This window comes from Leopardus geoffroyi, chromosome A1 (assembly GCF_018350155.1).
Source record: "Leopardus geoffroyi isolate Oge1 chromosome A1, O.geoffroyi_Oge1_pat1.0, whole genome shotgun sequence".
Classification (NCBI taxonomy): Eukaryota; Metazoa; Chordata; class Mammalia; order Carnivora; family Felidae; genus Leopardus; species Leopardus geoffroyi.
Window position 1 is genome coordinate 85,063,141 of NC_059326.1, and position 8,524 is coordinate 85,071,664.

At 35.2% G+C, this 8,524-nt stretch overlaps 1 pseudogene; it reads right to left on the minus strand.

The window, feature by feature from the left end:
* Positions 1-5,125: 5,125 nt before the first annotated feature.
* On the minus strand, positions 5,126-7,603 carry LOC123575774 (annotated as a pseudogene).
* Between the last annotated feature and the right edge of the window lie 921 nt (positions 7,604-8,524).

The window sequence follows — 8,524 nt, forward strand, 5'->3', positions numbered from 1 at the left end:
GGTTTGGTGAACACAGAAATCAAAGATGGAAAGACTGGATAACCCTAAGAACATGATAACATAGATTTAATCTTAGTGAGAATAGTCCATACATGACAAAGGAATGCCAGGTACTTTTAAATTCCAACGTGAAAGTGGACTCAATTGACAGAGACTGCAGAAAACTGTACCATTCTACACTGGGGCTCATACTTGGTGGATGACTGAGTGCGCAGAAGAGTCAGTTTTGACAGCAACTTGGTGGCTCTCTCACTGTAACTCAAACAGCTTTGATTTGCAACTTCTTGCTGGTGTCTTATGGAATAATTCTGAGAAACTCTCGTGTCAAATATTATGAAGAAATTCATTCACTCTTACATTAAATTAGAAATATATCTGGGCAGCTCTTCTTGTACAATGCTACGAGGTACTGATGGAGTTAGAAAGATTCATTCAATTGACTGGATATGTTGTTTACATAATAGCAAATATCCCCATAGTTGGAATCATTCAGCTTGTAGTGCCAATTATATGCACCTTTAAAAAGTTAGCTCTTAGCATTTCTTAGAGCTTAATATAGTGGTTAGTGAGATTGCAGGTAGGGCAGGATATAAAATCTTTCTGGAGGTAAGGAATATTTCATTTCTGAGGTTCCAGTGAAAGGGTAAATTGCTTGGATTGTTTGTCTATATTCTTAACTATTAATATGGGAATTAATTAATATTAGGACATGAAAAAGTAATTTTCTAATAATTAAATTACATATAATAAAATGGAAATTATAAAGAACCCCCAAAGGTAAACGGTTATTTTCTTTAGAGTGAGGAATATAAAAGACTCAATTATATTTTTTCATAAAATGTATAAAAATATAAAACTTATTTCAATGAACGAACATTCAAAAATGTTCTCTCTGCAACACTTTATTTTTTAAAATATATTTATTTAAATTTGAGTTAGTTAACATACAGTGTAGTATTGGTTTCAGGAGTAGAACACAGTGATTTGTCACTTGTATATAACACCCAGTATTCATGCCAACAAGTTCTCTCCTTAATGCTCATCACCCATTTAATCCACCTCCCTACCCACCTCCCCTCTAGCTACCCTCAGTTTATTCTCTGTATTTAAATCTCTTATGTTTTGTCTCCCTCTATATTTTTATCTTAATATCCCTTAATTCCCTCTGCTTATCCGTTGTGTTTCTTAAATTCCACATAAAAGTGAAATCATATGATATTTATCTTTCTTTGCCTGACTTATTTCACTTAGCATGATACACTCTATAAATTCATCCATATTGTTGCAAACAGTAAGATTTCATTCTTTTTTATCACCAATAATATTGGCACTTTAAAACAGAAAGCTGAGGTTTGGGGCATCAAATGGAAAATGGCAAAAAAAAAAAAAAAACATTTGGAAAAAAAATGGAAAAGATAATAAAAAAGATTATATCTGGCAAAACAATTCAGAAGTGTATTCAAGAAAGGGCTACTGAAAAACATGGGAGACCTGAGATGTAGGAGTAATTACAGATAAAGAAAGAGATACTGAGAAATAGATAAAAAGAGAGATACCAAGAAATAGATGAGGGAGGGACAGAACAAGAGACAACATAGGTGAAGGTGAGGGGGCATTCAGAGACTATAATGTATATTCATGCTTTCCTTGACTTTGGGCTTCAGATGAGTTTTCTTTCTTTGAAATTGATGAAGCCATATAGCCACTGATTCCAACTCTTCACATTCTTTTAGCTTTAAGTACTAAAGAATCTTAAGTGCAATAGTGTTAAAGTTACATGGAGACCAGGATTTTCTCAGCTCTAGACTAGAATGACAGCATTTTTTTTTTCTTTGAATGACTACGGTGGGCTTATTCCAGTCTGACTTCAGATTTTTGTGTGTGAGGTCTCTGATCTCATATGGGAGAAGAGGGGCACAATTTCCTCACAGATTAAAAGGGAATAATCAGGATGAAAATATAGAGTCTTCACATCCTATAGGCAAAATAATGGCAACCGAAACCAAGGCAATCAAATGGGTCACAATTACACCTTAAATAATATGGCAAAACTGTCTGTGAGATGGGAGAGGGAGGATGGTTACATTATAATAAAAATGCCCCAAGATGTGGAATTTAAATCATTCAAGAGGAAAAAAAAAATCAAATACAGAAACTGAAATTGTTTGGTTAGAATAATTAGAATTTAAGAGTAATTTCATTACAATATTCAGTGATGAGATTCTATTTAATAGTGAGGATGTTAAATGGGTAAGGGGAATTAAGGAATCTACTCCTGAGATCATTGTTGCATTATATGCTAACTAATCTGGATGTAAATTTTAAAAAATAAAAAATAAAAATAAAAAAATAAAATAAAATCTGAAAAAAAATAGTGAGGATTCTGGTCATCTAATTGTTCATTTCAAAAGAAGAGGACAATAAGAGACCAGTATCAATTCAGTTATCTACAAAACACAATTTTTATTTTAGTGAATCTTAAGTTTATATTAGAGTGTTAACAGTTTCCCCACCAAAGAAATTCCAATCTAAGAAGAGAGAAGAGTTGCTTTCCCATTCTACTTTATCCACCCTCTGCCCTGCTCTGTCACAAGTCTTTACTTAGTCATATTTTATCTTCTGAAGTGTCTTATTTCATTTATTTTTAGAACTGTAGGAAATGCAGTTGAACTAGATAACTTTATCTTCTCTTTTTAGACATTTATAGAGAAAGTTTTCCAATTAGATAAGAAATAAGTGGTTTCTGCCACATAGATTTGTTCTCCATGAAGGTATATTTTTGACAAGGCATTGGACTCTATGTCTTTTTTCCTAACTCCTTGTTTTACCAGAACTCTTTTAACAAATGATATCTGCTACAGTGAGCAAATGGATGAGAACTTTGCCTGAGGATTTTCTTTTCCCAGCCTTTCACATTTATTATCTTAAAAAAGAAGACAATGTATTAAAGCCATTTGTTTCTGCAAGGAGGAAGAGGGCAATTATACAACTTTGTGTGAAGCCACTAGACCTTAAAGCAATTAAGAACTGTGGATCTCATTTCCTTTTTTCAGCTCGAGTCCCATCCAAGTGAACTCCTCCTGCTTCACCTCAGTGTGGAAGAGAGCTCTGCCATACTGAGCTTTTCCCAAACTATGGTACCACTTCACTGAAACAAATTGAAGCAGAATGGCTCTTTGAGTATACTTTTAACCATCTGAGTAGGGCATTTGTAAACCATTGCCTCTTTTGTTTATTTAGTTTAATAGAATATTTATATTGGAAAGAAAAGTTAAGTGCAAGGAATTCAGATTTATTGTTAGAAATGCTTAAAAATGACAGCTGATACCTGAATCAATGCTTATAGGCTAAAGCACATGTCCTTGCATATATCAGCTCAATCACTGACAAAAATATTTTTGGTTTAGGGGTGCCTGGGTGGCTCAGTTAATAGAACATATAACTCTTGTTCTCAAGGTTGTAAGTTCTAGCCTTTCACTGGGTGCAGTAATTACTAAAAAATACTTCATGTTAAAAAACTCATATTTAAATTTTAAAAAATCTTTAAAGAAAAGGTTTCTGGTTTATAATTCTCCCCCAATCCACCCTGCCCTATACTTCAGTTGGTACATACATTTTTTTCCTTGCACAAATAATTTGCATTAATCACCTATATGAAGAATAGCCTAAAATGTTGTTACTTATCCATTTTGTAGATCAAAACATTTTTTCATGTAACCCTCAATGTATTTCAGATTTAAAAATGATTTATATTTTCCCCTAGATATTTAGGGATGATTTATACATATACATTATGATTTCCATATATATATGATTTCCATATATATATTATTTCCATATATGTGTGTGTGTGTGTGTGTGTGTGTGTATCTGTCCATATATCTATATATCATCAATATATCTGTCTATCTATCTATCTAGATATATGGACATATACTTTCCTTTCTGGGTGTTAAAAAACTGTCTAAATAAGTTTACATTGTGATATTTCAGTCACTCAACAATGAGAATTAAAATGTGATGAATGTACTAGTAAATTATGAAATCCTTTAAGTTCAATTGCTGTCCATTTGGGTTCATACTGTCAGATATTAAGACAGAAATTCTTCCACATTTATAGGTTCAGCTACATTCACTTTATTTCCCTTTCTGCTAAAATTTGAATATTTTATCCTTTGACATTACATGGCAGAAAGTCACTCGAAATGTAAAACAAAAATAAATAAATAAATAAATAAATAAATAAATAAATTCCAGTAATAGAAGCCTGTAAATAACTGTCTATTTCCATCAAGTCTATATAATTATGTAATTTTACAAATAGTTAAAACTAAAAAAAAAAGTCGTAATATTTTTGATAATACAGATTATTTTTGATAATAGGGACAATTCTATAAAATAATTGAAATTTTAAGTGAAAAAATATTTAAAATAGACTAATATAATTGGCTTTTTGTTTAGGTTTATTATCTAACCCCTTCATTTAAAAGATTAGAAATCAAGAACTCAATTTAATTCTTATCTTCACTTACAGATCTTTGGAAAATGAAACATCCCTAGACTTTCAGTGGTGGTTGGCCTCTTTCAAGGACTGATATTGGTATACATTCCCTTTGTAGTTGAATGAAGTATTGCTAATTCAATTACTTTTCTTGGTGAAATTTCATCATTAACATCATTACCTCCATCACCTTACATACCAGCATTCCAACTACATTATCATCATATTTACTACCACTATCATCACCACCCTCACCATCAATCATCAACTGGGAGTGCCTAACTCCTGCCGGCCCATAATCTGAGGGTGTGGGCCAAACATTGTCAAAGAAACATAAGATAGATAGATAGATAGATAGATAGATAGATATAGAGACACATGTAGATATATACAGATATCTTTCTATATAGATAAATCTCTCTTCATCTCTGTATCTACCTATGTCTATCCACATATACAGAGACAGAGAGAGAGAGAGAGAGAGAGAGAGAATCCATACAGCCAGTTGTCCCATTGCAATTTTAATTATGAAAAGACCAGAACTAAAACCTGAACATCTAAGAAGGCCTGATTTAGACGGAAGTGAAAATAGGTAGTGATTGATATTCATCTTATATTTGTGGTCTAATTTGATGTTAGGCAGCATTCCAACACTTTTATCAGAGCACTCACCACCTCCTTGCTCCTCAGACTTTGTATGAGAGGGTTCATCATGGGGGTGAGGATGCAACCAAACATAAAGAGAAACTGGTCCAGCTTGGGACTGTGATAAGTATTTGGCCTCATGTAGATCAGCATGGATGGCCAAAGTAGAGGCTCACCACAGTCAAGTGGGAGGAACAGGTGGCCAGGGCTTTATTTCTGCCCTCCAGGGAGTTCATGCTGAGGATAGCAAGGAAGATGAGAGTATGAGAAAACAGGATAAAGGACAAGGGAATGAGGAGCATCATAACGGTTGTCATCACTACACCCTTCTTATAGGCAGAGATGTGTTCACAGTCCAATTTTAGAATGGCCATGACTTCACAGAGGAAATGGGAAACCTCTCTGGAACCACAGATGGGGAAATAGATAGAATAAACTGTGTGTGCAAATGATGTAATGTAAAGACACCCACATACAGGAGGTAATAGCCATCTGCAGATATACTTTCTGGCTTATTATCAGGGTATATCTCAGAAGGTTACAAATTGTCACATACTGGCCAAAGGACATGAGGGTAATAAGGATACACTCAGCAATTACTAGAGTCCAGAAGAAAAGAGATCTGAGTTTCACAGGCAACCTGTGAGATGTTTCTCTTCCCTGAGAAGTCAGTTGCCATCTTGAGTATAGTTCAGGAGATTAATGTCAGGTCCATGAGAGCAATTTAGCTGAGCAGAAAATATATGTGTGTGTGGAGATGAGAATCCACCCAGATGAGGAAAATAAGGATGACGTTTGTGGTGAGAGTCACAGTGTAGATCATAAGGATGGCAGAGACAAGGACATTGACATATTTTATACCAGGGAATAGGCTCAAGAGCATAAAATCATATTTGAAGACTAATTTATTTTATCCAAGTCTTTGTCTTGTTAGAAGTGATCAACCCTGGGAACAAACCAGATTTGAAGACATCACAAAGATTTATTGGATTCTATTCCCCAGACGCTTTCCTTTATAACCCTTATCAGCATCAGTAGGCTGTGATATTTCTGCAACTGACAGCAATTCAGCCAATTTCATGGCTAAATAACCTATCTAATGCCTTCAGTTATCTTCTTTATTCACAGAATAAATTTCCCGAATCTTGTATAGTTAATTTCCAGACTTCATCTAGTAATGGTAGCTCATATCCATTACTACCACCTCCCCTCCCTTCTATGTCATTTCTCAGAGACCCCATTCCCATCTCCCTTCTTATACTCTCTCACTGCCATACTTTAACCTTTGAGAAGTATATTACATTTGTTCCATCCTCACCAAATCACAGTTTCCATCCTAATATGTTCTTATCACTATGCTAAATCTTAGAAAGACAAAGATGAATAAAGTATGATTTCTAATGCTAAAGACCTTTAACTTTATTGAAGAAGATATCAGGAACATGTGGAAAAATTAGACAGATGTTATAATGGAAGAATATAGATGATACACTGTACAATGGAGGTGGAAAGTAACCTTCATTTTAAAAGGCTAGAGGATTTGCATGATGGAAATCTAACTTCACATAAACTTTTTTTATCTTTTTTAACAAAACTACAACCAAAAACTAAACCATCATATCTGTGGCCATTTAGAAGGAGATAGTCTCTTAGAGGGACACCTGGGTGGCTCATTTGATTAAGGATCTGAGTCTTGATTTCAGCTTAGGTCATGATATACAGTTACGAGATCAAGTCCTGCATTGAACCTCACTTTGGTTTCCATGCTGGGCATGGGGTTGCTCAAGATTCTCTTTCTCCCTTCCCCTTTTCCCTTCCTCCACTTAATCATTCTCTCTCTCTCTGTCTCTCAAAAAAAAAAAGCGTGTCTCAGAGAAAAGTTGTGTAGCTTGTCCAAGCTCTTATTATTACTAAATGTTGAAGAGAAGTGACCAAAACTCACATATCAGAAGTTTTTCCAATTATCCTCCACCATTAGATCCTTATTAAGTATATTTACTAGAGTTATTATTAAATAAAGCCTTGTATTGTTCTTCATTTAATTTTTTTAATGCTTACTTATTTTTGAGAGAGAGAAAGGGCAAAAGTGGGGGAGGGCAGGGAGAGAGGAAAACACAGAATCCAAAGCCAGCTCCAGTCTCTGAGGTGTCTACATGGAGCCCAACGTGGGGCTCGAACTCACAAGCCCCGAGATCATGACTTAAGCCAAAGTTGGAAGCTTAACTGACTGAGCCACCCAGGCGCCCCTGTGTTTTATTTATTAGGATAGTGGTAGCTGTTGTAATAAATAATCTTTCATTTCTCAGTGACTTAAGATAATAGAATTGTATTTCTTGTCAGATGAATTCAAAAATAGGCTTCGCTGATAGGCACTTGACTCTTTTGAATGACATTTCACGTACCCAGGCTCCTGGCATCTTGTCACTCACCATCTTCAATACTGACTTCTAAAGTCATTGTCCTCATCTTTATCAAGCATCCAGCAGGCAGGGTATGAAAATGTTAATAAGCCAAGCCTGAAAGTGCTGCATGAACTTTCCCCTGATATTTGAGTCCAGTCACATAGCAACATGTCACTGCAGGGGAGGCTGAGAAGTATATTTAGCTCAGTGCACAGGGGAAAAGAGCACATAGATTTGGTAAACACCTGCCAGTTCCTGTTAAATCTAAATTACTTTGCATAAAGCATATTAACTGGTTCACAGCAGAGATAATGTTTTTGCATTCCTTTACCACTCTACTTGAAATATGGTGGGTATTTGTTGAATTGAACATACCTGCTACTCAGGAGAGCTGTTCCTCATTCCCCTTCCATGAATTTTATTCTTGGCCTTTCAAAATAGAAGTGATCTTTTTTTGGAGACTATATTAGTTTATCTACTGCTGTACAATAATTATCTCAAGATAGTAAAAACATGTATTGCCTCACAGATCTTCCCAACAGGAATCTGAGTGTAACTAATTAAGCTGGGTACCTCTACCTAAATATTTCCAACAAGATTGTAATCAAAGTGCTGTCTTGTGCTATAGTTTCATCTGAATTCTTAAATGTGGGAGGATCTGCTTCCAATTTCACTCGGGTGTTACCAGCAACATTCAGTTCAGTCCTCCTGGGCTGATGGCTTCAATTTATTGCTGGCTGTTGTTGGGAGCTTCCCTCGCTTTCTTGATTTTCCATGGGGTATCTCATAACATGGTAGTAGGCTTCCTTCAAGAAAGATGAGAGGGAGGAGAAAGAGAATGAGAGCAAGATGGAAGTCACAGTCTTTTTGTAACCTAATATCAGAAGTAATAGGTGATAAGATCCATTCCTTGCTCAAGAGGAGAATACACAAGGTCATGAATCCTGGCCAACAGGGATTGTTGGTGCTGGATTGT